The sequence below is a fragment of the Cuculus canorus genome, chromosome 4, assembly GCF_017976375.1.
Source record: "Cuculus canorus isolate bCucCan1 chromosome 4, bCucCan1.pri, whole genome shotgun sequence".
Taxonomy (NCBI): domain Eukaryota; kingdom Metazoa; phylum Chordata; class Aves; order Cuculiformes; family Cuculidae; genus Cuculus; species Cuculus canorus.
The window spans coordinates 73,557,770-73,583,194 of record NC_071404.1 but is presented as its reverse complement, the minus strand read 5'-3'; the positions used below and the strand labels follow the sequence as shown (position 1 = coordinate 73,583,194).

The 25,425-nt window shown below is 43.4% G+C and overlaps 1 long non-coding RNA gene across 1 annotated transcript; it reads left to right on the top strand.

Annotated features, from left to right (window-relative positions):
* Window positions 1-1,001: 1,001 nt before the first annotated feature.
* LOC128852141 (uncharacterized) lies at window positions 1,002-13,838 on the top strand. The gene is made up of 3 exons (XR_008449780.1): window positions 1,002-1,127; window positions 5,786-5,956; window positions 13,745-13,838. It is a non-coding gene; the product is annotated as an uncharacterized LOC128852141 (long non-coding RNA).
* The last annotated feature ends 11,587 nt before the right edge of the window (window positions 13,839-25,425 follow it).

The following is a 25,425-nucleotide window of genomic DNA, read 5'->3' as shown; positions in this document are numbered from 1 at the left end:
TTAACAGGCTCATCTGAAGGATAACCTTGATCTGTGAAAATATGCCAGTCTAAACTGTGCAGAGGTCAAAATATATATATGAAAACTAATGTGTTCTATTTCCTTTTTGTTCAGCTTCCTGTATGCTGAGCCCAGGTTGTTTATTCTTCTGAATGATGCAATGGGTTAGCGGATAGTAAGTGGGTTATCAGTAAGGAAATCTGAAGATACAAGGACCATAACAGTACCTTATGTTTCACTTTGATTAAACTGGTGGAATTCCGTGTCAATGGAAAATTGTGAAGGTGTGTAGCCTTCTTTTTTTCAAGAGGATACAGTAGGAAGTAACTTAAACACAAACTATCACGTTATTTCTTATTTCTAAATAATGAAATGCCTTAAAGTCTTTCAATTCAAAATCCATGCAGTCTTTTTCCAACAGATAAAATACATGTGTAGTCCTTTCTGCAATGGCTGAGATTTAGCGATATGTGAGGCTTAGGGGAAGGGTTTAATGGATTTGTTAGGAACCAAGATAAGTCACCAAGAGGCTGCCATTCTCTGACTTAGCTTGCATGAGCTAATGAGTGACTCTCCTTCTGGAGACTGCTTCCTGTGGCAAGCAGCCTTTTGTGTGGAAAAGCACTTTATATTTATAAATCCAAGTGAATTGAGGATATTTTAAATCAAACTTTTAAAAAAAAAACCTCTCATTTTTTTTTCTTTGCTTCTTTACAGTGTGTACAGCACAGAGTAAGTTCAGTTGCCTTTTAGAAATCGAAAGAGATGGTGCACAGGGAAGCTGCCCTTGACTCCCCATACTTGAGAGCTTCAACATGTGAGCTAGTGACACACGAGAGCCTGGCAGAGCTTCCCTCACGGGCCAGGCCAGGCCCAGGCCAGGCATCATCCGCACCCTCGTGCAACCCAATCTGCTCCACTCCGGATAAGCCACAAGACATGCTTGAGTATCCGCCCTCAGGAAAAGCAGACCGGCATACCAGCAGTAGGACCATTTCAGGAGCTACATTCAGCATCGTGCAATTTGATGGTTGTGAAATACGTACAGACAGTAGGAACGTGCCCTTTGTGTCTTATGCAAAAATAGTTGACGCTGTACATAGACAGCAACAAAGATTTTCTTTGAGGTGAGTCTGATGTACATTGTTTCTTTGGTTAATTGCTATTGCTTGAATAAAGATCAGTAATAGTGTTTCTTAAAAAACAGCAGGGAGGGAATGCCCTTTGTTTGCCCCACCTTAGCGCTCCATGTTGGTGTTCTGAAAGTAGGGTGTGGTGGTTTATATTTCGATGGGCCGTTATCTAGGAGGGAAGTAAATAACCTCGATGTTGCAAATGCTTGTGAATAGTGTTTTGTTCCTCCTTTGCTGTTGTTGCTTACATGGTGCACAACTGCCTCTGAGGGCAGTTTGAATGTGAAGGAGGGTCATGTACACTAACCGCCTCAGATGTTCTTCTGTGTGATGTGACTTGGTATGGAGGACAGCAGTATCAAATATCATCCTTCACCTGAGTCATTTTCTCCATATACTCCATAGAGAGTGCAATGCTGAGCAGGTCAATAAGTAATTTTGGTAAGTCACACACGAGAATGACTGAGCAGCAGGAGCTTTAAAAATAATGGAGAAGCAGCTGCAGGGAAATCTTGTGCAAGGTGCTTTGGTGGTTCTGCCTGAGCACCTCATGGGACCACTTGGAACAATAGGACAAACCTGTTGTGCTGCTCCTCTTTCCTCTGAGCTGTTGGAGAAGTGACTTCACTTCCTCTGTGAAGAGTTTTGAGTAAAAAATGTTACAGAAGAGCCCTCAGTGTTATTATTAATACGGGCAGTGTTTTACATGACTGTGGACCAGACCTAAATGAAGAGCACTTAGTTTAGGACATAGAAAAGGAACCTCCTTTCCAGTAGTCCTTGGCTCTGGTGATGACAAAGTGGTTACCCTGGTTTCCAATGTTCTGTACAGTAGAATAAGCTCAAAGTTTAGGAGCTACGGCGATCCAGAATGAAATCAATCTTGGACCAGGCTTGCAGTAGTATAGACATCACCTCACTGCAAGGGAAGCAGCACAGATCCACCACCGGCTAAACAATCCTCTAGTACCTGGTTGGAAAGCTGAGCAACCACTGTACAAATTTTGCCTGAATGCAGTACACCTTACCAGTTTGTTGAACAATCTTCACAGGAATTTGTAAATCGAGAGGTTGGGTGAGGAGCACAGATAGCTCTGAGTGACATTTCCAGACTCCTCCTGTTTGTTGTGCATGTGTGAGACAGAAAAGGAAACACTAAGTCCCACGCAAGCACATTTGATGCTGCTGTCTGTTTAGGAAAAGGATACATAATTAGAAATATTTGGGACATGGCTTAGGACAGGACTGAAAGGAAACTTGATAGGTTACTTCCTCATCCCCGTGTCTACACTTGGTATATTTTTCTTGTGTTTGTAATAAATGGCAAGTGCAGACAATCTAAAATGAGAAGCAGGACCATACCAGGTGTGTGCTAATGCTAACAGTAAACGAAGGCTGCTGTGCATCTCCCTCCTGCCCCTGCTCTCCAGGACCTGCAAGGTACACAAGAATGGAGGCTATCACTTCTAAATTGTACATGGAAAGATAGGAACTATAGCTTAGATTTAAAAGGACTTTTCTGATGGGACAGAGAGACACCCTGATCTCTATTTGGAATGTCTCTCTGCTCATTTATTCCCGTAATTTTCTTCTTACCTCCATCCCTCTGAATTTCCTCTGTCTCTTTCTGCACTCACTTGTGTGAGGAGGATTCTTTTCCTTCTTGCCTTTTGCTTTCTTTAATGTTGCACTGGGATACTGTGGCATTTTTTTGTCACCAATGCACCAAGCAGTAAAAGTTGTAGCTGAGGTCTTGTCTCTCACGGTCATGAACATGGGTCTTGCGGGTAGAGAAAAGAACAATACTCAGTGGTCTGAGATGGATAAAGGACCTCAAATGCTCAAGTCTTCTCAAACTGCAGTTCTAAGGGCTGAAGATGTGGTTACAGTGGGTGTTTTGGAGAAGAGAGTGTGACATTACAGAGGTGAAGCAGAGTCTAACATCCTTTGTGCCTGGAGGAACACTGTCATGACTCAGGAGCGTACTTGTAAGAAACAGCTGCTCATAGGAGCGAGGTTCTTCAAAGTCTGGGCTCCATGCTAAGATTTGCAGGCCAGTTGGTGAAGGCAAGCCCAGGTCCTGAGTGGTTGCAGAGCACAGGATGGCACCTGCTTGTTCCTGGCTGGGCACACTGAGCATCTGCATCTACCCAGATCCCTGCCTGCCAGCCTTGCATTCTCCTGGAGGCAACATCTCCAGCACCTTTAGGAACAGCGGCTGCAATGGACGTGCAAAGCCATCCTCTTTTCCTCCTTCAAATCCTTCCTGGCAAACAGTTTTCCCAGGGTGACTTCACCAAATAAATTAGTTTACCCAAAGCTCTGTGAATTACATATACAGGCAGTATTTTTCTCCTAAATTTATAGGTAAGGGGTACATAAGCATGTGACTTCAGTGCCTGGCATGTACCTCGTGCTGTAAGACACAGGACCTGCGTGTTCTCAGCATCAGTAACAATTGCTATGGCATTAGTCACTGCTAGCGGCTACCCGCAGCCGCTCTGGCTGTCTGAGCAACAGAACTTGTGGTTTTAATTCAGCTTCCTTGCTAGGAGTCGCAAAACCAGGCATCCCCACCAGGGACAAGAGATACACTCCCAAACATGCCTTATCCCTCTCATTACTTGTTGTTTTAGTGTCTGTTTCCTGCTTGGCTTTGACTTTACATTCCTCTTCACTTTGGCCCTGTGAGCATGTCAGCGTTTGGTGCTCCCACAGCATTACACTGCCTCGATGGTATCGCTGCATCCGCATCCACCGCTTCCTTCCCCACCGCCCCAGTGCATCTGCGACGTCACCAGCGGCCGTGACAAAACTGGAGTGTCCACATCACAAGCCCCACACTCTCCCCGATGGCTAAGAAATGGCTCCTAAAAGCCTCACTGTTCTTAAAGCCCACATCTCCCACTTTCCTCCTTTCAACTAATACCAACCATTTCACTCTTTCCCTTCAGAATCTTTGTTTCTGTTTTAAACAGACAGAATTTCTTCACCTTGAGAGGGTTTTTTTTTCATACAACTCTGCCTCATTGATTCTCCACTCCTTCCTAAATCTCAGATGGAAAATACCTCTTCCTGTCCCCAGACTTGTTTTTCTCTACTGTTGGGACTGATCTAACTGGTTATTATTCTGCACTTCCAACATTGCTCAAAAGATGTTTAAAGTCGTATTGTATTGAAACAGAAAACAATTTCAGAATGGGATGAATCACCCTTTCTTCAATCCCCAGCGAAAAATAAAAGAAAAAAAAAAAAAAGATGATTCACTGTAGAAAGTCTAAATGAGGTTTCTCAAATTCAGTTCTGGTTTACTATCTGTGAAGCATTTCTGTGCTTGTCATTCTGGCAATGGCGTATCTTTTTACTTGAAAATGGCCTGGCGGTTTTATTGATTCATTCTGGGAGTTGAATTTATTTTGTTGGTACATTTGAAGACTCGTTTTGTTTATTTCATGAAGCACTTCAAACATATCCTGTATTTCAGACTATAGAGTATTTTGGAAAATTTAAGTAAATATGTAGTAAAATATAACAAGAAGTAGGATAGGGACATGGCACGCTCAAACCAGAGAAAGGCACTGCTTTTTTTTACACAACACACGATCAAGCTGTGGAAGTTTTTGTCTCAGTATCATTAAGGGCAAGACCTGTGTGAGATTCAGAACAGTCGGGCACACTGATAATATCATCATTAGTTAAATTACAGAAAATAGATTAAAAAAGAAACATCAAAAATGGGGGACAGTGATGCCCTGTGGCGCGTTCCTTAGGATGCAGCATTGCCTGGTGCCATGAGCTGCCAGCGCTCCCAGCAGAGCGCTGGCATTGGTTTTTCAGTCCCCTCAAGCTGGATCCAGACTTGCAGTTCCCTTGGCCCAGGCAAAGGCTGCGACTGCCTCTGCAGCCCCTGTAATGCAGTTCTTCGGCAAGCACAATAGATGCCTGGATGTGGTGGGCCATCAGCTGGCTTGCAGTACGTTGGGGTGTTGAGGCACAGTGATCCCTCTGCACCAAAATTCCTGGCCACGCTGGTCAAATCAGACCAAAAATCTGGCTCAGTGTGAAGTCTTGTTTTTCCACCTCTGTGTGGTGAGCAGGGTGAGTATTTTGTAATCTATGTGGAAATGTTCGCATGAGTTTTCTGTCTGGTTTTATGTTATCATAGAATAGAATCATAGAATCATAGACTCATAGAATCATAGACTCAGAATCATAGAATCATAGAATCATAGAATCATAGAATCATAGAATAGTTTGGGTTGGAAGGGACCTTAAAGATCACCCAGTTCCAGCCCCCTGCCATGGGCAGGAACACCTCCCACTGGATCAGGTTGCTCAAACCCTCATCCAACCTGGCCTTGAACACCTCCAGGGATGGGGCAGCCACAGTTTCCCTGGGCAACCTGTGCGGATGGTTGTTATCAACCTGTTATCACACCATCCCCAAAGAGGAAGACAGCTTTGGTAGAGATTGAGCTGTGTGCTTTAGGTGCAGGAGCTCTCTGGAAACTGAGCAGCTGCTTTGGGAACTGGGTGCATTTTCGGGGTGGGTCAGGGAGGGTGAGGGGTGTTCTTCAAGCTCACAAGAAATTGCAATGTATTTAAATAAAGCCTTTAATTGAAATCCTCTTTATTTTGTATTTCCCTAACAGGCTTTTAAAATATTATTCTAAAACAGATTGCAAATTAACCAAGCGTTGCTGCACAGAGCAAAGAAGCTGAGATGTGGCGCGTGCCTCCTCCTGAGCATCCCATGGGATAGTTCCTGCAGGCTCAGCCCCGAGCACGGCAGGCAGCTCCTCTGCCAACCCCAGCTCCTGCAGGTCAGTGCAGCGCTGGGTGACTTCAGGAGGAAGGATGATTAGGAGGGTGACGAAAGTTCGAAGTGGCGGCTGCCATGAAGCCGTGTCATGTAGGAGGTGTGATATTCACAGCAGTGCTGACATGCCTGCTGTGAGGTGAAGACAAAAGGGCACATGAGGTCAAATGGCCCAGCTCCTTGTCTCTTCCTTGATAAGGGCTGTCTGGAGGAGAAATCAAACTGCTGCATGGTGAAACCTTTTTACAAATTACTTTAGATTAATAGTTCTGAAGCTGGTGGTAGTGGGAAATATCAGTGTTGAGTGTAGCTAGAAGCACTGCTGCTGACAGGGCAAACTTTCCCTGTTGGCAGAGACACAACAGCAGCAATGCTGTACAGAGATCTGCACATAAACCATTGGCGTTGGCAGTTTCCTTAGGATTGCCAGCCAAACAAACTGCCTCTTAACCTAGTTTTCATAACCTACACACTTTATTAGAGGTACTTATGGTGTACATATCAACCAAATTCACTGTAAGGCGGCAGAAATGGTAGATATGATTCGTTTATGATTTATTTTATTTCATATGAGTTCACTGGTGTGCTTTGTTCTGGGGAATTTGCTTTTCAAAAACATTCTTCCTAGCGTACTAAGAGTAGGCACACTCATGTGGCGAAAAATGAAAATCACAGAATCACAGAATCACAAGGTTGGAAAGGACCCATTGGATCATCGAGTCCAACCATTCCTAACACTCCCTAAACCATGTCCCTCAGCACTTCATCCACCCGTTCCTTAAACACCTCCAGGGAAGGCGACTCGACCACCTCCCTGGAAATCCCTCGTCTGTAACTGAATTTCAAGCTGAATATATCACAGGGAGAAAATAAGATACATATTTTTCATGCCTTTGGTGTATTCTAAATCTGTACGATGTCACACCAGTAAATTACCATCTCTTAGCAGCAAAAATGGGAGTCTCGATCCCATTTCATAATGGAAGGCTTGTCCAAAGGCTTTTGTCAGACTTAAGGCAATGAATTTTGATAGAGAACATTGCCTAAAGCATGGTCGGCTTGCACAAGATTTAAGTTACTTTCAGAGAAAGTGGGGACTGTTGGGAGGACAAAACATGGGATGTTGTTTGGTGCTTCAGGGGTATCCTAGTTTTGCCATGACAAGGTGCAGCACAGGTGAGTGTTTGCAGTTTAAGTGCTGAGCTGAGCTGCAATAGCTGCGTTTTGGAACACTCCTGGTCCAGTTCAACACTAAATGAGCTGGGAGGCATTAGCAGTGCTCCAAGGTACTGTCTTTCAGCTGGCAACTGCTTGCTGCTATCATCTTCCCTCTGCTCTTTGCCTGCTGCTAAAGGTAGGAGACTGGATCTTCCGTTAGATCTGATGTGACTGTTTTGGTACTTAACTTATGGTGAATTGGTGAAACCTAGTGAGGCAGAATAATGTGTTAAATATCTTGAATTAAAATGCACGTGCTCCCTTGATTCCACCTCGGTTGGTTCTCCTGTGGCGATGGCTGAGGCTGGTGTATCAGCAGGAAAATCAGACTTGCTGAGAAAGGTTGTCTCAAAGCCAAGATTTCTGTCCTGGAACCAACACCTCCAGCTTCCCAGGAAAGTCACTGTTTCCATTTGGGTTGCTGCTGATATTGAATCATAGTATCAGCTCAGTATCAGCTAGTACCATTCTCCTAATGCTGCAGCCACATTTTCAAACTTCAATTTCCCAAGCAATTTTGTGCGTGTGTCTGCTCTGCCAGTACTTGGTGGTGGCCTAAAGCCAAATGTGTTTGTTCTTCAGGTGGAGCGAGTTTTTAAGCACTGTTAGATGATGGCATGCCTGCTCAGAGGATGACAATAGAGCCTAGAAATAAGATGCCAAGATGTGCTTAGACAGCAGACTTTAGATGGATTTACTACGGTGGAGAGCAGCAGAAGTGGTGTATAAGATTTGCTGCACACAAGAGAGAACCAGCATGCTTTCTTCTGTGGGGATTTGTTGTCATAGAATCATAGAATGGTTTGGTTCAGAAAGGACCTTAAAGCCCATCCACTTCCAACCCCCCTGCCATGGGCAGGGACACCTCCTACTAGAACAGGCTGCTCAAAGCCTCATCCAACCTGGCCTTGAACACCTCCAGGGATGGGGCTGTCAGATGGGAGGTGTGGAACATTCAATACTGGCAATAATTGTTCAGCCTTAAAAGAAATAGGAGGAGATCCGATAGAGGCTTCCACCAAGCTTCAGTCAGGCTGACAAAATAGTACAGCTTCCCTTTACAAACCTGGAATCATTGCTACTCACAGGTCATCACAGCTACAGCAACATCAGTACTGCAGTTCCCACCAGGGTGCTAGTAATTCCTTTCTTGTGCATGCTGGTGCCCCTTTCCTAAGCGACAGGAAACCTGGGAAGGTCCAGAAACTGTTAGTAAACGATGCTCTGTCTACAGGTGTCAAAACCTGCCCCTTCAGAAACCCCACTGGGCTTTGTAGTCGTAGGCGCTTGCACCAGCGCACGTGCTGATGTCGATTTGTTCACTGTCAGTGTTTTCCAAGCACGGACGTCAGTGCGCAAACTTGTGCTGCTTTGTGTCAAAAGGGAAGATGGGGACAATCACACATCCTTCTTATGGGTACCCTGGTGATGTTTTTTGTTGAGAAAAGTACCCGTTTAGCATCAAAACATGAATAAGGTAGGACCAAACCTAATCACTGTAACTATCATCAAGAATATTCAGCATCTGAATGGCGATAAGGTGGTGGAAGTAAGAACTGTTATGAACAACACAGCATAATGAGAGATTTGAAGATACTTTTAATGAAGTGAAATATAAAAATGTAAGCTGATCTTCTCTCACTTCTGCTGCTTTGCCTTACATTTTGCAGTCCTACACATAAATAGCAGTGTATCTTCATTCTAAATTTGATTTTCTTGCAGATTTGAACTTCTGAGGATAGAATTTGCTCTTCAGTGTAAAATTTTGTCAATCAGTTTTGTAAATTTGGCCGTAGTTACAGGCAAAGGCAAACTTGCCTACCAAAGCAGCATTCAGCCACCTGAGAGCTTTCCAGCAGTGGGCAACTCCCATATGCAGAAAAAATTGACAGACACCAATGGTTCTCATTCAAGATTGCCTTTAAATAAATATTGCCTGTCTACTGCAAATGTTTTCCTCCTGAAGACTTTCTCTGTAGCATTAGGTATTATTAGAGCTTAGGTATTATTCCTGCAACTGGAAGTGGCGTAAGAGGTGGTTTTCCTTGGTTGAAATCATTAGAAGGTCAAGTTTCACTAAGCAGACTAGGATTCTGATATTCCATGCAGTTCTCAATTGAATGAAATAAAGCTACTTAACGTCATTGAAGGTGAAGCAAATTTAAATTTACATTTCTGTGAATTTCAGGCCTAGATAACCTAAAATAAAGAATTTTACACTTACCACATAAGAAGAATAGCACCACTCAGCATACTGTTTGGAAAGGTTCCCTGTTCTGTAGTATAATCAAATTAATCCCTTTCCTTTGCACACGTAATCAGGCCTAGGGTAGAAACTTTGGTTTCAGACTAATTACTTCCAGTTAATACTTTGGAGAACTTAAATCTATAACTTAATCTTTGTACTTTTCCGGGCCGCTGTTATTCTGTTTTGCTTTTAAATGGAGTTTTACTTTGCTATTTTTTCTTCTGGGTCTACCCATCACCCTAAATCATGCCAAAGTCATTTGCTGTAGCAATGACAAAAATTTTTGCCATTGGTTTTGGCACTCAGTGCTTAAGAGGTTGGAACAAAGCATCAGAAAACTTTAGCATATGGTTTATATACTAAAAATGAGAGGGATGGCAGAAGGTTTATGCCAGACCAATACCAGCCATGTGATCTATCCTAACGAATGGCCCAAACTATGGGATAGGTTCATAAATACAGCAAAAACCTGTTGAAGAAAAATGTCGTTATCCACATGCTCATGGAGTAACACGCTAACATGGCCAATCTTACCAAGTTTCACAATGAATAGTAAGTGGGAACTGAAAAAACCAAACTGCTGCCCAAACATTGTTACCGTAAATGTAAAGGAAAAGAAACACTGTAGGTGGGGATAGTAGTTCTGAGCTATTCCTTTGGTGTCTTAAATGTAACTGTCCCAAAAAACCCCGATAGGAGTTCACCGTCAGAAATGTCCCGTTCTGCAAACTGCCTGTCTGTTCTTGCCTCGTTGGCCACAACCCCTGAGCACTTCTGATGACAACAACAAAAAAAAAAGACTATCATTTGACGTATATCACATTTCCACTTCTGTGCAGTGATCTTTTTTCCTTCTGTCTGCGGTTGTTTAACCTTGATCCAGTCATTCAGGTGAGAACAGAGAAAAGCGGAAACAAGTCTATGTTTTTTCCCCCCCCCGTGTGTCGAGACACAGCACAGCCACCATCGCAGCATGGTCAGAGATGGACGCAATAGTCCCAAAGCTAAAGCGTTCTTTAAAAACAAAACAATATTTTGATTGTGGCTCAGTGATATTTAATTTTTTAGCCAAAAGCAATTATTTTACCGACTGGCTGCTGAAAATAGTGACTGTTGAATTTTCCCTCGGGTTTGGCTTTCGAACCATGGAGGAGACTGTGAGAGAGCACCATTCAGGTGCCAAGCTCCAGCAGCTACGGTGCAGCCAACGATCGGCCCTACATTTTGCAAAATATTTCTTTGCATGTGCTGCGTTGGGCATGTTTAGGCCTTCTTATTTGCAAGCTATTCAGCCGCAACAAAAACTTTAGCAGAGAAGCATGCTTTGGGATAAAAGCCAAGCTGATATTTCCAGCCTGCGAGCTTGGCTACATCACGCCGGCAGCTACGAATTAGGTGACTCAGTCCTGTGCGGTCGCAGTCAGTCAGAAAATAGCAATGTTTGTGGTGTGACTGGTCCGATCCTATACAGCAAATCAGTGTTTAAACTGACCACTGCACTTTTCCTTTCCCTGGTGCAACACCCAGACCAGCTCACTTAATTTTTTTCAATACCCAACTATACTTGGGCCAAGGCTTTGAAAAGTAAGTTGTGGAAACTGCGTGTGAAAATTACTCCCTCCATTTAGACACCCAAATCCCTCCATTTAGAGACCCAGATAAAGCGCCTTCCTTCAGAAACACGGTTCTGAAAACCCCGGACTTTATCATTGGTGACGTTTTCTTGAGATCTGTTATCTATGTGGTTCCACAAGTGACCTAGAATATGAAGAGCGGAATTCTTGTTCTTAGAATGGAAAAATTTGCCCTTTAGGGAGTACGCCACCACGCAGAAATATGCAGGCACATACAGGGTGCCTGTTGGCCTTTGCTTCAGCTGGCATTTCATAGGATGCTCTTTCTAAGCAGTACTGGAATCGGCCAGTGGCAACCAACGAGCTGCAAAAGCAGCTGGAGGTGATTCAGGATGGTTTTGTTCTCAGAGGTACTTCCCCGGGTTGAGTCGGGTTGGGGAGGATAAATACACTGCAGCAGGGCAGCAGAGCAGGAGGGATTGGTGGCACACCACAGCATTTGTAGGGACCGCTGCAGGCCACAGCCACAGTGTGGATTGAGGTTGCCCTCAGAATCTTCAGTGATTTATTTTAGCGTATCTGCAGCCAAAGAATCATCTGTCTGGCTTTATTTTAGATTCAGTTCAGAAGAGCCAAAGCAGATTGTCTCACGTTGGCTGCAGCAGGGTGCAAAGGCTTCGGACAGGGCTCGTTCTTAATGTCTGGGAGTGGCACAGGTCCCGGTGCTTCGCACAGTCAGGGAACCTGTGTGGACAGTTAAGGACATCAGACAGGTTTTGGCTGCATATTTCTGCTGTTTCGAGTTGCACAGAGCCTGGCTGCACGTTTATATCAATCGGAACTCGTGAAGCATGAAAATACCATACAACCATTTGCTTTCATCTTTGCTATTATCATGAAATACCCCACCCCAAAGGACCTAAATCTGGGTGGTAGCTTATAGGAAATCTTATAGGATCTTATAGGAAAGCTTATAGGATCCTGACTGATCTCCACTAGGATTTCATTTCAAGTTAGTCAGCTGTAATTAAGAAAACTTATTTTTTCAGAGCCAAGACAAGCCAAGAGCAGAAGGTATAGATCCTCCCAGAAGGAGCAGTACCTTTCAATTTACTGGCTGTGCAGGGGTGTTATAGGACTCAGTCCATGTGTTGAAGGGTTGGTCAAAGTTGACTGAGGAAAGGGTCCTTAATTTGGATTTGTATCTTTAGGTACAACCTTGCAGTTTCCCAAACAAAATGCTTTTCTGATTGAATAATGAAAGAGTTTGCTGAAAGGACATCTGAGAGGCAGAGCACTGTCTACTATTTAATCTGGACAAAGCTACATTAGAAAAAGGAAGATTTATAGGAATCTATGAACTATTTTTCCTATCAGAAATGTGCAGAAAGAATTACCACATTAGGCAACGTCTGCCTATGCATTTTGAAAATTTGATATTTAGAAGAGGTAATCACCAGCACAAGATCTTCTTTCTTTCTTCAGCAACTGACACAAGAAAGAATAAAAATGAATAAACTACATAGGGACTCACCACTGTCAATTCAGAATAGACCTATCTGCAGGTCCCAATTCTACCTTTAGAAATGCATAGCAGGAACATCATCTTAAATAAAAGCTACGGTCTTCCCAAAACTAAACAGATGCTATTCTGTAATCTTACCTTTTTAGTGTGTGTTCTCCCTCCAAATTACTCATCCATAAAACGCAAATGTCAGTACTGAAATGAAAGCTGAAAAAAAAATAAAAATAATTAAACCATTAGCCTCTGTCAATGGCTCGAAGACAAAAGCCCAGTTCTGCAGTTCTTTGGCATAGGAAGCAAACAGGTCTGCAAAGAGGCTTCTTAAAACAAACCAATTTCAGCCTAACCACTGGTTCCGCCTGTGTTTTAGTACATCTGCTGGCTTGTGGGGTCTTCTCTTACTCAGAATTGAACTGAGACTGGCAGTAATGCTTGTTTACTACATATCTGATCAAGCAGATACAACCTTTACCAAAGCAACTAAATTAGAAAGAAAAGACCAGTGCATTCATTAGGATAGGAACATGATTTTTAGGGATTATTTAAGATTAAAACCACACATGGATCATAAGCATGCTACTGCAATGGAGTCTTGCAGAAAGCAGAAGGCATTTGCTTTTTCAAGGCAAAGATCACTAAAAGGAATGTGTGATGTGACACTGAAAAAGATGATATCAAAAGAAAATCAAGAATAGAAACAATATAGAACAAATAGAACAAGATAGAAACTCGGGTGTCTCCAGCTACAGTCAGATACTATGCTGCTTAAATAAACTGTGAGCGATTCCTTTAAATTCAAAACTGAAACTTTGGGCTTCAAAATTCCCCAAATTTTCATGGAACGGAAGATGTGCAGCCGAGGGCTTGTACTGTGTCAGATGAAAAGAGTTAATAGGCAAAGACCTGCTGGGAAAACCTGGCATCGTCCAGAGGGAGTAGCCTTATGTCTGCTTTGGAGTGAGTTATTCTAAACAAAAAGTAAGGAGGTTGCTTTTAGAGGGGAAGAAGAGAGGTGGGGGTTTTTGGATGTGTTGCTCTGGAGTGTGGATTGCAGCCAGTGTGGGTTGAAATGCCACTGTTGCTTCTGCCCAGCCCACTTTACAGCCCACAGTGGCAGAATGTCAGGCAGCAGGGTGATTATCACTATTATTAAACTCCACTTTCAATAGTTGATTGATTTCTAAGAATATAAAAATATACATATCTATATTTTTTAATCTCTTACAGTTTTAAGCCTCTGGAACAAGATTGTCATGTTTGTCTGCAGGAGAGGGAAGATGTCACCCCTTCTAGTGTCGAAAAAACACCTTCCTAAATGCAGTCAGGTAACACTGAGAATCTCACTGGTGGGTTCTTTCTTGAGGCTAGCAGGGAAATTGTCCAAAGCATCTTCCCCTGGGGATGCTGTAGCTCAAGGTAGCATGGCCAACCAGTGCTTTCTGGTCAGGAGGAGCCAGCTGTGGCTTCAGAATTGAAATTAAGGCTCTCTCCTGATATATATATATATAATATATATATATATTATTATATATATATTATAATATATAATATATATATATTATAATAACCTTTTCTTTAATTCCCCTAACAAAGAAGGTGATGGTGCTAGAGGAATAGCGATCCTGAGAGGGAGAAGGCTGGAGGGCAGACGTCTTGTGTTAGGCAAGAGGGAGCTGTGCATGCGGGGCTTTGGAGTGGTGGGATCAGAAGGGGACAAGAGGCATCTGTGCTGCAGGGCAGAGCCAGTGCATCCATCTCTTCCAAGGCAGGTCCACAAGGAGGATAAAAACCTTTGTGCTTTCAAGTAAGGCACTAGCTCAAGGGACAGAGAGAGGCCAGTGATGGGGCTGTCTGTGTCCCTGCTGCCCTGGTCTTGAAGAGCAGGTGTTGAGCTGATTTCTGAGTGGGAATCCAGTCTTCCCTTTTCTTTTAAACGTTAGGAAACAAACAAACCAACTTGTACCTTGCCCTAAAAGAAATGCTGGTAAAAACTTGTTCAAAGTTCAAAATCTTGTGTTCAAATTTAAGAAATTCCCTTACAGCTCCACAGCTCCTTTCTGCACTGTGCTGGTGTGTTTATGTCCTTTCCACCCACCTTTGCTTTTTAAGGCTGTGGTTATGGCTTGCGCTGTGAGAAAAGCCTTTACTAGTCCCCCAAAATTTGAAAATCATGAGTCAGATTCCCTCAAAAGAGTGGGGAGGGGGATTTTTCTTTTTTTAATCTACCTAAAACTCACTCAATATCTTTTATCTGTATGTGTACTTAAGACAGTGTTAATTTTTTGACCTCTGGGTAGGGGTTATCTGTGGGTTTAATGGTGTGGAGCTCTCAGCTACTCCCTAGATTCCCACACCTGAAGCCAAACTGTGTCCTCTCACTCCCACCTGTCCATTGTTATCCCGTCAATTAATCCTGCCCCTGACTTGATCATCCTCCACTGACCTCCTCTAATAAAGAAGCCTTTTTACCTGCTTAGGCTTCTAGCCTTCACCTTGCAAACTGCATTTAATTCCTAGCAAGGAGGAAAGAGTTTTTTGCAACACAGAGGAAGAATCTATGTGTTTTTTGAGGTACGCGACTTGGAACATCCAAAGGTAAGCACTAATATCTGTCAGAAAGCTTGCCTCGTGCTAGGTATTGGGACAAAATACTAAACGCTCAGGAAGATTAGTATTTCAGCATGCAAAACTCACTGATTTTCTTAATAGTGTTGCTTGTGCTTTCTTTCTGGATTTCTTGTTATGAGTAAAGTAGGGAAATGGAGCAATATGGCTTTTCAGCTGTTTGAAAGAAAACATGTCTGTGTTTATAAGCAATGAGGAGATTCAGATGAGTACATCCTGTGAAAGAATGTGGATGTTTTCTTTTTTTAATGGGTTTACATGGTGTGGAAGATAATGCAAAGAATGGGAAAAATCAATAAGCTGAGCAATTTTTCGGCCAGTAGCAAGAATTCTAAGGAAAAATCTCAAAGGTCATGTGATTAAAAACTGATAATGGAATGCAGCAACAGGCTGAATTAAGGTTGAGCAAGTGAATATAGCTATTGCTTTTCTTAACCATGAAAGTTTGGCTTTGCAAGCATACAGCACTTTCTTGGCAATTGTCTGTGCCTCCAGAGAGCTATTGATGCTGTTGAAGATAGGAGTTGAATTAGCCACATAACTCTTTAATTAGCCAATCTCTCTTCAGAGAAAGATTTACTTGAGATTCCAGTTTTATTCTGAAACTAAGATGGTATTATCGTACATAAAACCTGTAATAGTAAATCACAGCATAATGAGATCTGTCAAAGTGGGAAGTGTGTTAGAGAAATCCTATGCTTTTTTTACCCCTGTCTTCATGGGACTGGTTCAAAAATCTCAAGAACTTCTCCCATCTCTCCTCTATTCTTAACAGTGTTGTTCAGCTTCTGCCATTGCTGTCAAAGAGCAAACAATGTTTAAAAGCTACATTTTTAGGCCCTTTGAACTGGCTAAAGTAGGACTTGAGGCATTGTGCTAACAGTTCTTCCTAGGTCTCGAGCCCTCAAACGTGAATTTTCCTCCTTGAAGGCAGGAAAAAAAATGTGTGTTCGTGGGTGTCATCCGTTGCAAAACCAAAACCTCCAGATATATTACCCATTGGTACTATAGAAATGCCTTTGCAAAGATCCGGATAGACTGTGCTCGTGTTGAAGCTGTTCTGCTCTGTATCTGGCTTTTTCTTCACAAGCTGTCTGATGTGGAAGGACTAACCTCATTTATGGCAGAGCTGCAGGCGAAGTTGTGGTTACACCTGCAGTCTCCTCTTAAGCTTTTTTCTGCATTAGTCTCTCCCTCCTAACCTCTGTTTTCTTCCATCTTCCCATGTTGTACCAGAGCAAATCTCAGTTTTAAGAGCTAGGGATGAAAAGGAGGGGTTCAAAACAGTTTCACTGGGTTTCTATGTACAAAAGCATTTCTGAACCACTTGGAATCCTTTGGTTGAAATAGATCAGTATCTGCCAAATATAAACACTCAGATGCATTTCCACAGCCACATAAAACAAGCAACCACCTGTCACGAAGTTGTGCAAGTGCTGCAAGCTGCAAATCACCAAGGAGATCCTGGTTTTCTTATCTATTGCATTCTCAGTTAGGCTGTGGAAACTGCATTTGATGTCAAGTGCAATAATGTAATGTAAATAAAATCAGCCACTCATAAACAGTTCTACAAATCATTGTTTTGTCAGCCACAAAATATCAGCAAATGTTCGTTATAAAAAAAAGCATTGAGAACAAATTAAAACCTAACAGAGGAAGGGCATGCAATTGTAAGATGGTGTGAGTTTGCCCCATTTTAGACATGGGGGAAAAAATTCTTCACTGAAGGGATTCGCAGGCACTGGCAGAGGCTGCTCAGGGAGGTGGTTGAGTCCCAATCCCTGGAGGGGTTTAAAAGATAGGCAGATGAGGTGCTCAGGAATATGGTTTAGTAGTGGACAAGTACAGTTGGACACTATCTCAAAGGTCTTCTCCAACCAAGCAATTCTGTGATCCTAGCACCATGATTTTCCTATTCTAATTAACATACCTTGTCTGGTCTGCTGAAGAAGAAATTATCAAGGTCTTCCATCTTTTGATCATTAATAGTAAGAGAGCTTAAGTTAGAAAGGAAATAAAGAACACTGATGGAAAATTATTACTGAAAACCACATTGTCCTGTATGCCTGCAGACTTCACTGCGTGTCTGATGAGCTGCTGTGTCACTAACGTCAGACCTCGGGATGCAAAAGGACTGAGGCTGTGTGCCAGTGTTTAAAAGGTCAGATGGAACCGATATAAACTTACCACGCAAGTGCTCACTGAGCTAATAGAGCAGAGGATTGCACGTAGTTTCATACTCAGTCTTTAACAATACTCAAAAGTCTGTTTCACGTGCTTTTTCTTTAATATGTGAAGATAAAGCTTTTAGTGCATATGAGTGAAGCTGTCAGCTTGTTCTAAATGAATAGAGAAGAAGGTGCGAGTCTCATTGGAGTTGCTTAAGAAAGGCATTGAACAGTACCATACCTCTGCTTGCTACCATACCAAAAGCCAGTCCCTGAAGTCACGGAATCATAGCATAGTTTGGGTTGGAAGGGGCCTTAAAGATCACCCAGTTCCAACCCCCCTGCCGTAGACAGGGGCACCTTCCAGTAGATCAAGTTGCTTGTATGGCTGCTGTTAGTTTCAGGAGAACATACCATTTCCCTATGCTTTGGCTTATGTGTATCTGAATTTTAACATAAATTTTAACATAATCATATCTCTGAAGCCGTGGAGGATGTAGTATTCATTACCAACTATTTTGTGTTTTGGTTGTTCAGGTTGTCACTCAGCTAAGATTGAAAAATGACAGTGGCATAGCCAGCCAACCTGTGCCAGAGCCTCACAGGAAACCATTTTTTCCTAAGATCTAACCTAAATCTTCCCCCTTCCAATTTAAAGCCATTCCCCCTCATCCTATCACCCCATGCCCTTGTAAAAGATCCCTCCCCAGCTTTTTTAGAGGCTCCGTTCAGGTATTGGAAGGCCACTATAAGGTCTCCCTGGAGCCTTCTCTTCTCCAAGCTGAACAAGCCCAGCTCTGTCCCCTGCCCGTTCATCCAAGGGCAGCTGTGATGTACTCTCGGCTTTATGATCATCTCCCAACTTGCTGTTGGTATGGTCCTTCTGCATCTTACTGACCTGTGCTCCAAGGCTCTACTGTCCTCCTGTTACATATTTAAAAGTGCATGTTTTTTGGCATTTCCAAAGCGTCCCAATTTCAATCTTCTTCTGATGGCTTTGGGAAATGTTTCTTCTAAGAGATGACTCCCAGAAGGATGTTAAGGTTCCTTGGATTTCTGGCCAATACTGCCTTCTGTATTATTTATCTGTTACCAGCTGCCTTCGGCTGAGGCTGAAATCTTTCTAGGGCATGGGCTGCTACTGTGCTGTTTGGATAGTCCCTAAAAAGCTCATATGCAAATAATAAATAGTGTTAATTGCTAGGAACTCAGTGAGCGTTATTGAGTAAAATCTACTGAAGTTGATGTAATGTTTTCAAAGAGTGCCTTGAACAAGCCCGTTTCTCAATGGAAACTGCTGAAATAAGTGTCAAACAATTTCATTTTTGACAAAGACTTATGCCACCTTTTGAACTATGAAAGTTTCAGATGGCAACAATGCCACAAAAATTACTGTCCTAGACTCCATTTTCCATTAAATACCCAGATTCGGTTTGAATCAGTGCTTCACTCTTAAGAACAAATTATTTTGTAGGTTGAAAGAACGTAACTGCCACTTTAAATTTTCAGCTGGCATTCAAAAAAACACCTTAAACTTTTGAACTCCAGGACAATGAGCCAGCAGCTCTTGCATTAGTCATTAACATAAATTCACTCTAACTCCAACCTGTGAAAGGAAATTCACCCCAAGAATGCAGCTGTAGATATTTACACCCTGGTCCCAGATGGTGGTCATGGAGTACCTGTAAACATCTAGTTGGCCATCACTCTCAAGTCATTTTCCTGATAAGAGTTATGAAGAGGGGGGGAAGCTGTGGTGGAACCAGCTCCTCCCTGAGCCAGGCCAGTGGTGGAGCCAACTCCGGTGACTTGTTCTCAGAATAAAATGCTGGTGTGAAACACCAGTGTTAAAACATCCGAGTGGTGATCCAGTCATGGTGAAGTAATTGCAGGGACTCATTTCTCCCTTGTTGGCAGAGATTACAAAGGCAGGCTCTCTTGTCTGCCCATCAGGCTGGGTCAAAGGCACTTGTTCTAGTAAATGAATACAGGCTGAGACTGAGTTAGGAAAGGCTGGTTTGTTTTTCCCTTGACATGTAGCTATTTTTCCTCTGTCTCTGCTTTCCTGTTTTGGTCAATATGGGCACAGAACAAATATGACAGGGAATGGAGGCCAAGAGGATTTTTTCTCTCCTTTTTTTTCCTGCATGGTCCCACTTCTTGGCCTTCCTAGAAGAAGTTCAGGTGGCTAAACTGAATGGGAGGACAGTGCTGGAGGTGCAGGGGCAGGAGTTTTTTTAAGGAGGAAAAGGAGAAGCCTCCAAAGCAGCATGGCACTTCCAAAGGAGAATGGTAGTGGGGTTGACTGGGGAGCTGAAGTTAGTTCTGAGCTAAGTGGCTTATAAGCCATTGGAGACTTTGAGTGGGAAGCACAGGACTGACAGAGGCTGTTTGATTGCTTTCCCAAGGCAATCCCTCCCGGTGCCAGCTCTGCTGCTACCTGTGTGTGAGCACACGTTTGCGGATGATGGGTCTTCTCAACTTTATAGGAGTGGCTTCTCAAAAGAGCTTTTGTCTGGAGCAACTGCCCAGACAGCTGGACAAACCCATGCTGGTCTGCCCCTGTGTTTTCTTTCCAAAGAGCGATGCTAAACCGTAGACTGGAGAGCCAGGCTCAGGACGCTTGTGGTCTTCTCAGAATAACACCACTCTCAACAGGAGCTGGGCAAGTGCCACAGAGGATGTAGAAAGAAAGAATGTGAATCTGTGAGCAATGCCTTCAGTTGCTTTCCTGACGGTAGACTTGCAGAGGCATCACCTGAAGCAGCACGGGCAATATTCAGCTGGTATTGGCAAATGCAGAGATTTAAGCCGCCCTGGCTGGTTGCACCCTCCTCTGCAATCGTCTGCTCACGGAGAATAGCTGACAGTGAGCAGAGATGGGTGGGAGGTCAGAGCAGCACCTCTGATGACTTTTACTGGAGTCCACCAGGGCTCTGCTGGTCACAACAGCATGACAAGACTGGTGGCTTCATTAAGCCCCTGCACTTGAAGACAAACTGTCTGGGCTGGATGGCCCACAGGGAAGACCACTAAGGGTTTGGTGTGACCTTCCCCTCACCAAAGAGCAGAGAGACAGGACGAGGTGGTCCAGGAGAGGTGGTTTCTTGGTGGGCTTGGCAGATCTCCACACAGGGAGGCAGTGGTGGTCATGCAGCTTGCAGCACTGGGGTTGGCACACCAGCAGGGCTGTGCGTGGGCATGCAGGCAGCGCTGGCCACAGGCTCTGCTCGCAGCTCCTTGTGCCCCAAAACGCTGTCAGCGTGGTCCTGGGATATTGGTCCTGAGCCCACAGAGACTGCCCAGCACCACAATTTCCCCTTTGTTTTTGGTGGCAATGCATCCAGAGGCTGTAGCTGCGTTTCCAACACCCACTGGGAGGATGTGGGATTTTCCTGGCTACAAGGCAGAGGACGGCTGTGAAACGCAGCCGGCAAGAAGCTCTGCAGGCTGGGCCAGTGACTCAGCTGATGATGATGGGCAAGGGACACTACAGATGGGCTCTCCCCTCTTGGCGTGCCCAGCGGTCCAAGCCACGGTGCCTTTGCAAACCTTTAATCCTTTTGTTTTCCACCCCGCTTTTAATTTTTCCATGTGAGATGTGAAGAAATTCATCTCGCCAGCAGGAGATACCCTGACTGGTTTGGAGAAACAAACACATGACTTTTCTTTTAAAAATATTTCATTCCTTTCATCATAGTCATTTCTGCAGAAATGCAGTCAGAAGTTGCTGTGTAGGAGTATGGATTTCTGGTAACAAGGCCACCTACGCAAATCCACCGCAGGAAATAGGAAGCCCATACCTAAAGGCTTCATTATCTAAGGCCCAGTTTTGCAAGAATGCCAAGCACTGCTTTGTCCTGCTGAAGGCAATGGGATTAGATTAGATAATGCTGAGGCAGGAGGTGGTCAGAATTAGATAATGGTGAGCCCTCAGCAGGAGGCGGTCAGGATCAAACCGTCATAGGTCTTGACTGGATGAGTCACCACATGGCATTTGGTAGGCAGGAGAATTCTGAATATTTGTGCAAAAATCCCCACATAATAAATAATATCCTGCTTAATACATCCGTTGCGTCTTGTTTTAGTACTAGGATGAGGAAGAATACTGTTTCTTCCCCCCCCCCCCTTGTAAAAGCTGTTTTAATTTCTGGGGAAAGCTCCTTTAATTTTGATACATAAGCATTTTCAACTCATATTTTCTCTTAGATTTTAATTACTACTTTTAATACTGTAAGGAATAATAAAATATTTTCTGCAGAAGGATCCAATGCACTCACTTCTCTCAGGTAGTGACCCAGTTAGTCAGGAATCGACAAAGAATATTGATTTATTTTGCAGGACAAACAGAAATAATATTCAAACCTGTCAGCCATTTTGTTGACTACTTTATTGGCTCCTAATATGAAGGAGGAAGCTGAGAAATGGCCATGGAAGGGATGTGTTTACCAAACACTGCTCTCAACTATGCTAACTTTCTACTTGGAGAAAATCATTGTAATTTTTGCACCTGTTTCACCCCTTATTTACAAAAGCGGGGGGTCTGTTCTAGAGGGGCTGTTCCTCCACTGATAGGGATTTTTTTTCATCTAGAAAAAAATCTGGTGCTGTTTCTGCAAAAAAAAAAATGTACCTGGTGTTCCCCAAGTAATAGCAGAGCCTACCAGAACTGAAAAAGTAATTGAGAAAGATCTCTTTTTTTCGCTTTACTGTGCTCAGTAAAGTAGAGTTTTAAGCTAAGCTGGTTTCTGTTTACTTGTGTAACTGATTAGCGATCAAGAACTGAGTAATTGAAAAAGAGCTTTGGAAATGGTTAATGACAGTGAGAAACACTTTGAAATTTTTCGGCTTTAATATTTGAGTCGGTGCCCCTGCCCATGGCAGGGGGTTGGAATTGGATGATCTTTAAGGTCCTGTCCAGCCCAAGCCATTCTATGATCTAAACGGGACCCATCAGTCCTGCCCGCTCCAAGGCGGAGAGGCTTCCTCAGAGATCTGAAACACAATGAATGAAAGAAATCCAGGTGTTGAGTTTGGTGGGTGCCTCCTTCAGATGGAAAGGGTAGTTTGGTGTGATCCATTTTTTGTATCTCGTCAATGTGTGGGTCCTGTACTAATTTAGTTAATAGAAAGGAATAAAAGCCAAATTTGTTAAATGTATATGTATTTCCCTTTCCAAAAGAGATTCTTTTGCAGGAGTCATCTTTGACCTCACCTAACTGGCAACACTGTATGGACTGATTTGAACAAAGCATTGAAAAGATGTATGGAACCAGTCCTGTGGATTTCTTCTTTGGGCAATCATGGTAAAAGCTATCTGAGGAGGAAGCATCTGGACCTGCCACATCAGCTTTTGTTGTAACATGGGGAACACAGACTTTTAAAAACAGAAGCTGAGAATCTGCTGCACGTTGTTAGAAGTTGATATGAATGTTGCTCTCTTGTACTGAAGAACCTTCTGGTGTTTATAAATTGGATCTGTTATGTCTACAGTCAGTGTTTCCTTATGTTTAGATTGGTCATGGTACTTCTCATTTGGAGGTCTGAAAGAATTTATGGAAAAGTGTCTATGTTAAGGGTATTGAGCAGAGGCAGGTGAAGAATGAACCATACTAGGAAGGAACTTCAGCATGGATGTGTAAATTTCGCTGGTCTCGTTACTCTGAGCTACATTTTTTGGCAGAGAGTGCTTTAAAATAATGCTGGAAATGGGCTGGGTTGGCTGTTGCATTTGTTTCCTATGGAAACTTTTTTTTTTTGCTTTATTTAGTGTTTGTTTTTTATAGGGAAACTTATGTCACTCCTAGAACCAGTCAGAAGCTTTCAAAAGAAATCAAGTGGTCTTGAGAACACGGGCCAGCTCAGAGAGGCTGCACCCGTTTGTTGCAGACCCTGAACCTGGTACAGTGTGTTCCCATGCCAGTTCCCACAGGCCTTGGTGACCCAGTGGGATTTTTGACTCTGTGGAAGTAAGGGCTGGAGTTCTGCTCTGCGATAACCCTGCAGTACACAGATTCTATCCTATTTGAGGCTAAAATGTTACAGCAAATCCATCCTCTTTCAAGGTGAAGCTTCTGAATGTATTTGTACATTTTGCATGTCAAAAGTATATGAAACTCTAATAATGGCAGGACAGCAAGATTTGCACTCGTGTACACAGTATGCGTGTGTGTGCACATGCATCCAACATGGGGAAATAATAAATGCGTCTGAAGGTGTTATGGCTGTGCCCAGAATTTGCTATGTTTACAGCTCAGGTTTGGTGGCTTTTCTCTGTTCTTATTGACAGTGTTAAATCTAATTCAGACAAGCAAAAAAATGACTTGAGTAGTCTCCAGCTCAGTAAGTAGAGGCAGTCAGAACTCCAAAGAGATCAAGAGAGCTGTAGCTTTAGGTCTGCAACTCCACTCCAGTGGACCCCTAAAATCATCAAGGAGCAAAGGTTGGTAGGACTGGGGCCGTAGGCCCCGTGTCAGTGCTCTTTGGGATGAAGTCTGAGCTGCTCCTGCGTGTTCTGCAGCACTGCGTGGGAGCAGGTTTGTGATGAGCCAGCTCTGCTGGGCTCTTAACTCCTTAGAGAGATTTGGATCATCTTTTTAAGACCTTCTTTCTCTCTGACTGCATAAGGAACTGAGGACACATAAATTGGGTTTTGAAGCATCAAACTTTGCAGGTCCTTTTTCTTGCTCCACCCTAACTCCACATCTCTTCCACACAGGGCCCCTCTGTTTTTTCCAGCAGTAGATGGGAGCTGTCAAGCTCATGATATTCTGAGCTGCCTTTAGGTGATCTCTGGCCAGTCAGTTGCCTGAAAACAGTTCTTATTCATAGTGTATCCCGCAATGCCATTGGAACAAGACAAACCGTCTCCTAAAGGTCAACACACTCACCTTGGGGCCAAGAGTCTAACTCTTAAGTCCTTGATCCTCTTGACTCGAAGCGAGGCCACAATTCCTGCTTTCCTACATCCCAAAGGAGGGCCACGAGCATCCTGCAGCAGGTCTGGCTCTCTCCGCTTCAGGTGGTTCCATTTCATAGCAATATTCCCAAAAAGAGAAGGTGACTATGGAGTAGTGGTCAGAGCACTCAGGAGAACTGTGAGAAAGACAAGTTCAGTTCTCCACTCCCCTGAGAGCACATCTGTAATTATCAATACCGAGTGGGAGTTCCAGAAAGTGTGGTTTGGGGGTTTAGCTTTGAACAACTGACTAATAATTACAGCATTTTGCACTTGAGCTGTGTGAGAAGCCTGGTGTTCTTTTTTTTTTGTTGTTGTTGTTTTTTCAGAAAAGAAGTAATTCTGGTATCAAACCACATATTTTTGAGCCCCAGCTGGATGGTGTTTGTTAGCCTACTGTTGATCGGCATTCAAAGCCACAGAGGAGGGAAATGAGCATAACTTATCTTACATGTTAGTAATTGGATGCCCTCTAGCGAGACTGTCATGCTCACAGATCTATCACTACTTGATTCACTTATAAGAGAGAGAGAAAAGATTTCTACACCGTTCTGTAATGTAAAAGCTTAGGAGTGCATCCTGTAGTTAAGCAGAGGGTGTAATGCCCTATACTGAAGTATAGATATGTACTGCTATGTGCATGACAAAAAGGAAGCAGTCTTTGCAGAATTATCCTCATGGGGTTTCCTTCCTCAAGTGTCAGGGATCTGATACCATGTTGGAGGAAGCATCTGGACCCACCACATCAAATTTTGTTTTAACTCAGGGAACAGAGTCTTTTAAAAATTGAAGCTGAGATCTGATCCACATCGTTAGAAGTTGGTATGAATACCACTCTGCCGTACTAATGAACCTTCTATTGTTTACAAATCAGATCTGTAATGTCTGCAGTCAGTTTTTCCTTCATGTTTAGATCGGTCATGGTGCCTCTCATTTAGAGGTCTGAAATAAGTTATGGGAAAGCGTGTATCAGTTGTGCAGAGGCAGGTGAAGAATGAACCATACCTCTGCCCATGGACTGAGCAATTTGCTCCCCTGTGCCAGGAGGGCTGCAGGTTGGGCCTGCCTGGCCACTCGTGCCAAAGGGCATCTGGAGAACATCCCTCGGGATCTGATGGTTTGCTCTCCCTGACTGATTTTTGTAGAATGTGTCAGAG